Source organism: Crassostrea angulata, chromosome 6 (genome assembly GCF_025612915.1).
Source record: "Crassostrea angulata isolate pt1a10 chromosome 6, ASM2561291v2, whole genome shotgun sequence".
NCBI lineage: Eukaryota > Metazoa > Mollusca > Bivalvia > Ostreida > Ostreidae > Magallana > Magallana angulata.
The window spans coordinates 9642700-9650688 of record NC_069116.1 but is presented as its reverse complement, the minus strand read 5'-3'; the positions used below and the strand labels follow the sequence as shown (position 1 = coordinate 9650688).

At 33.4% G+C, this 7989-nt stretch overlaps 1 long non-coding RNA gene across 1 annotated transcript; it reads right to left on the bottom strand.

Annotated features, from left to right (window-relative positions):
• Nucleotides 1-2390: 2390 nt before the first annotated feature.
• Nucleotides 2391-4653, bottom strand: LOC128187027 (uncharacterized). The gene is made up of 3 exons (XR_008244021.1): nt 4429-4653; nt 3586-3709; nt 2391-2752 (listed from the first exon to the last, which is right to left on the bottom strand). It is a non-coding gene; the product is annotated as an uncharacterized LOC128187027 (long non-coding RNA).
• Between the last annotated feature and the right edge of the window lie 3336 nt (nt 4654-7989).

Genomic DNA, 7989 nt, shown 5'->3' with positions numbered 1-7989 from the left:
AAGACACATGCAGTTATGCCCTTGCTAGCAATAACTTTCCAGATTCTTCTACTAAGGTTTTTTTGAAGAAAAAAAAGAGTCGTTATCAAAAAGATTTCATATCTAACAACAATTGCACAGCAATAATGAACAGATATTTAAAATTTATTATTGTATGCTCTTACGACAAACAATAGAAACTAGGTTTTTTGTGTTTTCTTAACAGACTATGCTTGAACCAGATCTTTTATTACTAAATGGGATAGTGTAAAAAAAAAATGAAGGTACGAGCCCTGTCAATATTTGGGACACCTCTTCATTGTTTGTAATTTCCCTATTTCATATTTTTTCCATTTTCAACATTGTTACTCGAAAGCGTAGTGCAGTTGGTTAGCGTGTTTACGAAACTGGAAGTCATGAGGTTGTTTCCCGCCTTTCTTTTAATATTTTTTTTCCTTTTCCAAATATTGTTAACCGGGTTTTCCAACGGAAAAATCCGGTTATTGAAATGGTGAAAATGCCGGGTGGGCAGTCAGCTGCCAAAACGGTACCCTCAATGTACGGATTACTACTCCTACAGTTTTCAAGATAGTAAGTTTTTCTTTTGCAGCTCAATTGAACTAGATCAGAGGCGTGCATATTGCTAGGATTTTGATTTCTGATAATTTATGAATAAAATAACAGCTCTTGAACTTAGTCATTTTTTGGCAAAATATTGCATATAGGGTTCTCCACTATATTTGATACAGTAGGTAGTGTTTATCAATTCAGGGTTGACATGGATAATGGATACAATTCACATAAAAGAAAACCCGGTTTGCTGTCGCATTGACAGCTTTTCACTTATTAAACATATTGTTTAATCAAATATAAGTAATGAAAGTGAATTTTGAGGAAAATATACTTTAATCCACTTACATCGACAGGTGTCCCATCCTAAGGTGGCACGGGACAGTTTTTATTTATACAATTCGTTGTAGCCAGGGGATGTGGGTCTTCGGAACACTGTAACTAGAATTTCCTCAGTTCTCATTCAGCACAAATACTTTTAATGCACTTGTTTTAATGCCAATCACAAATACCTGAAGAAAATTACTAGTCAAACCTGTAAAATTTTCTACTTACTGGTTTTGAGTTTTTGACCCTTTCATATTTTGATTTTTCAGCTTTTTTAACCCCCCAGCTAATTCCCTGCAAAGGGTTGACCTTCCATACTGTGTGCATGTTGCACCATCACATGTCGAAATTTACAATGTCCCATCCACCTTCTTTTCGTGTTATTTTACCTCCCGTCTGTCACTTGTAATTCACTGTGTAAAGTCAACACAACAGTCATAGCTGCGGTTTCGCATTTTACTTCTGGTTCTGATCAATCGCAACTTCCAGCAGAGCTCGGAAAAACACCTTAAATGTATTACCTTGGCGTCCATGACAGCCTCCCTTTTCATAAAACCTGATATCAATACAACACATTTTACGATCTGTTGAGATGTGAGCTATACTTCATTAAAGTCAACTATATACCCTAAAATAGAACACAGAAACGACATACCAGACTGTCTAACCGATAGTTATTTTAATGGGATATTGCATGTCAATTTCAACAAGAGACATCCCTTTAACTAATGGTAATAATCATTAAAAATCATTTCATGAATTTTAGCAACACTCATAAGCCTCCAAGTACAGCAATTCTCAATTTTACAAAAATATTTCGGGTACTTTATCCGGAACTGTACATTGCGCCGAATAACTATGCCAGTGCCAAGTAGGCATTTGTGCACCCGTCGAAGCTACATGCGTCGAAAAGTTCAAATATGCCATATGATAGATCAGATCATGACTTGAAGAGTTTATAACCATCTTTGTTACAAATTAATCGCATCTGTAAGATGGGGAATTTTACCTTTAAAATATAAATTCGCACAGGAAGATAATTTTTCCCATAGGAAAAACAATTTACTTATTGGATATTTAGAATATTCTATGGGAATAAAAGAACTTCCTAAAGGAAATTAAATTCCAATAAGATTTTAAATAAAACTCCCATAGAATTTTAAATTCTAATAAGAAATTTTAATTTCCTAAAGAAAAACAATCTCTTTAAATCAAATCCCTGCAGGGAATATTTTTGTCCTAAAGGAAATACAATTGCAATAAGATTTTTAAGAAATCCTATAGAATGTTCAATATATCCTGCAAGAAAATTATTTTTCTTTGAGGAATTATAATATTCTAGGGGGTATTAATTTTTTACAAAGTTAAAAACATATGCATTTTATCTCATTTTTAAAAAAAGGTTAACATTTAACCTGTCAGGTGATCAATGAGACACGTTTAAAACAAATGTAGTTATAAACACTCCAGACAATGCTCCATCATTTGGTTTTTATGATTTTTAACGAATTTATTTTGCCCAAATAACATGACCATGAAAAAATGTCATATATAATTTTCTCTTCAAACATTTTTCTTAGTCGGCTAGTTTGTATGTTTTGAACGATAGTAGTCTTTATTTCAAAAAAATATCTCTATGATAAGATTGTAAAAACTGTGTGACATGTATATACTGCAATGCTTATACATATATAATATTCCGAAGCGTATAATAGTAAAAGATCAAAACCTCATAAACATGCAATTACATAGTAGTCTGCTACCAATGCAGTATTATTTAAAACTCCTCAAGGTTCTGCGTCTAATCAGTAAAGATCAAATTTCTAAAAGAATATAGATAACTATCGGTGATGACGTCACTCAAGTAGCGACCCACCTAAAAATAAAATGCATCATAAAATATTACAAAGGGGCACAACTCCTAAAAAAAAAACTCACAATAAACTTTCAGCAATAATATTATCTATACGTTTATCTCTAACAGGGCCAGAAGATCATACGTTTCCAAGAAAAAAGATTTGGAATTTCCTGGTAATGTGCACATCTAAATATTGTGTCTTGCATACCGACAGTTTTTAAGAGTTAAAGAACAGGAAAAAATTGCAATTTTGGACATTTTGCAAAATGGTAATATTGGCCTCGCCCCAGGGCATGTACGCCTGACCAAGAAGACATAAATTTCACAATGTACAACATAATCATGCATTTACTTTTTTTCAAAAATATAAGGGACAATACATTTTCACTAAATACATGTAGCCATATTGGCTCCGTCCTGGGACCTGAACCTATGATCCAGGGAACATGAATTGCAAAATGCAGGTAAAGGGTGGAAATCGTGTAATAAGAAATGCCACATTGTTGGTGATGAAGACCATTGTATTCTAGACTAGACTAGGGGAAAGAATTTCGTCCTATTTTCAAAGAATTAAAGCAATTGAGAGCAGTTTTCCCAGATGCTCAACTGCTGGCATTAAGTGCTATTTTGTCTAAAGATGGAGAGAAGATGGACAAAAAAGGGTCGCCCAGCAGCTGTTGATAACCCGGTATGAGTCCATTATTTCAAACCCTACCAAACAAAGAAACATCCCTTGTTGTGAAATGAAGACCTGCTGTTGGTAAACAAAATTTCTGTGAGAAAAGCTTATGACTAAGTGTATGAGTCTGTGTTTATGAACTTCAAAGAAAACAGCAAGATTATCCACTCACCTTAATTTATTCCTGTGGAAACATTGATTGGGTGGGATATGGTTCTGAGCTGGTTGAGAGAATTTTCGGATACAGCATGTATGGTGGTGATGGACAATTTGAGAGTCCCAATGTTCCACTCTGTCTTGGAAAAAGGAAATGACGTGTATAATGCCTCAAAAACGCATAAAGTTTCTTAGTTTTTGAAATAGCTAGAAAACACACTTAAAAATATTGATACATCTACGAGTATAAAGTAATTCAATTTTCCTGTTACATGCATCTTGCATGCAAGTTTGTGTTTAAATTACCGGGTAATAGAAAAATTATTGGAAAACATATAATAATCATATCCAAGTTTATCAGGTTATTAAAAGTGATAATCTGTACAAAAATCAGCAGCCTCTCAAAACTGTATGTATCCTTGGATTTCTTTTTTCAAATTTCAACAAATCTAAAATTATCTATTTATAAAATAAATTTTAGCTGAAGAATATCAAATTTTATTTATTTGGCAAAGAATCCACAAGACAGTCCCCTGAGAGTTGTCATAGCTACAGTTGCACTGGGGATGACGGGGGGAGGGAGACCTGCGTTATGTAAGTCAGGTGATTCATGTTGGTCCTCCCAAAACTGTGGAAGGTAAATTTTGTGCACTACTAAATACCTGGATAGGAACCAATAAAAAGCTTTGAAATATTAAAGTTTGTTTGATGTTTAAAGTTCAATAATTGCAGTTTTATTTATAATATTTAAATTTAAACTTTGCTGTGACATCTATTATGAGAAATGACTTGGTCCTGTTACTTTCAAACCTTCATACATGTAATGATGATGCATTTCAATCTTAGATTAACAACATACATCCAGCATATTGGTCGAGGTGGTCGAAATAGAGAAATGCACCGTGACGCATTCTGTACTTCAATAGCACCGGCCTTTGGTGTCCAAACATTTCAAAGGAAATTAAAGAGTATTGTAGGAATGTCACACTTCGTAGGCAAGTGTTACGGAATTCCCACTTTGGATTTACAGATCCTACCGCCACTGTTCAAATCTGTTGTGATATATGGGAAAATTTTCACCCCACTTCTGTTTCGGATGGAATGAATTCTGAGAAAGAAAAGGTCTGTATTATCTTTCTACGTGACAACATCAGATCTGGAAGAGGAAGTAAGCTTAGAGTGTATTGTACAATTGTTCCGCTTTTCTAAACTATTTTACCTGGTAAAGGAGGAATTGACCAAAGACTTTCAAATTTTCTCAGCAGTTGCACAATCTTTATGCTGTATAGTAAAGCAGGTAACTGATTTGACCTTAACATAAACAATGTTTTATAAAGGTATGGCTTGAATAAGCATTTTTGGTTACACCTATATTGTGTTTTATGAATCAATGTTTTATACTAATTTTATACAGCTATTCAAAAACATATACCCCAACAACACACTGTTAGTAAAATGCTAGCTTTTAACAAATTCATGCAAATTATGGAATGGCATTTTTTTCCAATTTTTTAAACTATATTAATATTGAAATGATTGTGCACAATGAAAGGTTTCTACCCATTCCTTCAGATGACGGCCAACAACAGGAATCAAACCTGTACCTCGATCGTACAAATACGACACTGTCTTAGTACACCATGACGTTGGCATATGATCGGGTAGTCTAAAATGTAATTAATGCACGGTAGATACTTGTTATATAGTGTGTCAGATGTGCATGAATGCTACCTATAGTGTAATATTCCTCGTTAATACATTGTAGTATAGAGGAAATCTAATAAATACTAAGCAATGTTTATAAACCTAGTTTTCTAATCTAGTTAGGGTTTACCAAATATCAATCATTTACATGAGTGGAATAATTTTAGATTTTTTATATAATTCTTTACAAGTGAATTGCTTACGACAAAGAGTTATTTTGCTTTGCTAAAAGAGTGATCGCATGTTGTTTGCCCGATGAATAAAAAAACAAATGCATGTTCTTTCTGTTATATGTACATGTATATAATAATTGTATATTATACATACTTTTTAACAAATAAACATATTTTGAATGTTTCTGTTGGAATTTGTTAAGAAATTGCTTCGAGTTCATTATTTCAAGTTTTTTTTAGATTCAAATGGCGATTCATTTTCATTTGATGTTCAAATCGATACTATGATTAATAATAATTATGAAATTTGTTTGTTGTACATTGAATATTTGGTACAAACATTTACCACATTTTTCAAAAGATATAAAGAAATGGTACTGTTTAAAAAAATATATAAACTTAAAACTTAGATTACTATGAGGCAAGTATAACGACCCTTAGTAGTAAAACATCTGAATAAAATTATATCAAGTATATTTGTCCACATAATGTTTCAAGAAGTATGGTTAATAAGTCAAAACCTGTTGCAAAAAAAATGAATGAGTATTAGTTCATAAATGACACAATTGCAAAAGGAAAACGGACTATATTTCAGTGTTGAAGTGGATTGTCAAAGCATCTTCCACGGGCTATGGGCAGGGTAAAAGAGAAAAGTCGTCTTCGTGTTCTTAATTTCAACAGACAACCTATATTTCTTCAGCCAAATGTTGTGTTGAATCACCTTGACAAGACATTTCTCAAGTTTTGTCCTGCTATCACCTAGCTAGGTTTGTTAATTAAACATGTAAATTAATGGAATATTTTCTTTTATAAATGACTTTTGAAGTTGCAAAACCATTTCTGCTCACAGGAAATGAAAGTTCTAAGTATTAAATGTTTCTCAAAGAGCCGACAATTATAAACGCATGCACTTGATTGGTGATACTGTTTTCGCCCATATAAAATGCTGTTTTCCTATTCCAATTGGTGCCTTGTAGTACTGTAGTTGCTTCGTGTTATGTTCCTTTCCCAACATTACTTTTTTGAAATGATATCTTGGCCAAAAATAACCATTAATGAAGGCCTGTCGGAATATAAGTGAATTTTTCCGGGGTGCTGGAAGAATTGGTTTCGTCTGCATTGATCATAGCAGGAATAATAGATCAGCAACTATGAAACTTTAAGAGTCCCAGATGTAGCTGTTCAAATCAAAAAATGTATAACTGAAGATCTTTTGTGCATTCCATGGACAACAATGATCTTTTCTTGTCAACTTACTTTGATGATGTCTTGTTCCCATTCATCTTCCCAAGATAAGGGTTTCTGATCCGCTCCGCTCTACAGACACCCTTGACCAAATAGGCAGAGTTTGACGGGGTTAGAAACCTCTCACGCTGGTTGGTGTCATACAAGTTTGCATGATCCAATAATATAGGTTGTTTCAGTATTAATGTCAATTGTGAATTGGTCAATGTTGAACCGTTGTCAAATAAATTTGAGTAATAGTAAGTAATTGACTTACTGTTATCGGTTTTTAGTCCTAGTGAATCCATATTATCTACGAATTTGATTTTGTTCATGGGAGGAGCCATATTGCTATACTGTTTCTGTTTATAACGCATTTTCTGATCGGTCAGAACAAGAGGTCACAAAAGTTTTAAAATGAGTACTCTCACTAGATGGCGTAATCGTAAACCCACATATGCGTTGTCTTTTCGGTCAAGGGTTTATGTAGAGCGGAGCGGATCAGTAACTGTTGACTTGGAAAGATGGGTCCCATTTAAAAAAAACATAATTGGGCTTCTCTGTATGTTTTCAGTCTTGAACTTTGAATGAATTGGTTTTCGATCTCTGATTGTACTTACTAGGTTTAAAGTGTGCATAAGAATTTCTTCCGCACCATCCACACACCTGCGAATGTTATTGTCATTTAAATTTACACCAAGTGGTTTTATTTGACCCTACCAGTTTCGCAGTACAAATCGTACCTCGTGTTCATTGTCTATTTCTTAGAATCTAGGTACTTGAAATTAAATATGAAATCTAAATGTTTATTGATTTTAAACTTCATTAATTGATGGAATAAATGAGTTCTAGAAATACATGTGGCAAAAGAAAATATTATAGTTTTTATCTGCTGCTGCAACAATTTACATGCTTTGTAGCGATCCCCCCTAAGGATTAATTTTCTATCCGTTTCTACCCATTAAAGTTATAAGGAAGGGGGCTTAAAATCCAGAATAGATGCTACACCATTGTTTTAGCATCGGTCAAGCATATTGACATTAGATACAAGGACCTGAATGATAATGTGCTTGAGTGGACTTGTTAAATGACACCTGGTGTGTTTCACTTGTGCTTTATTAAATTGAATTTCCAGAAACATATTATAAATGTCTATTCATTGATAATTTTAAAAAAAGGAATTTCAAGATATCATATTTCCATTTAGCTTTGGATCACCAGTGACAGAACTGCTAGGTAATAAATGTGTACCAAAGAGGTGTTGGCTAATGCAAAATTTAACATACCACTTTAATAATTTGTTTAATGTTTGTATATTG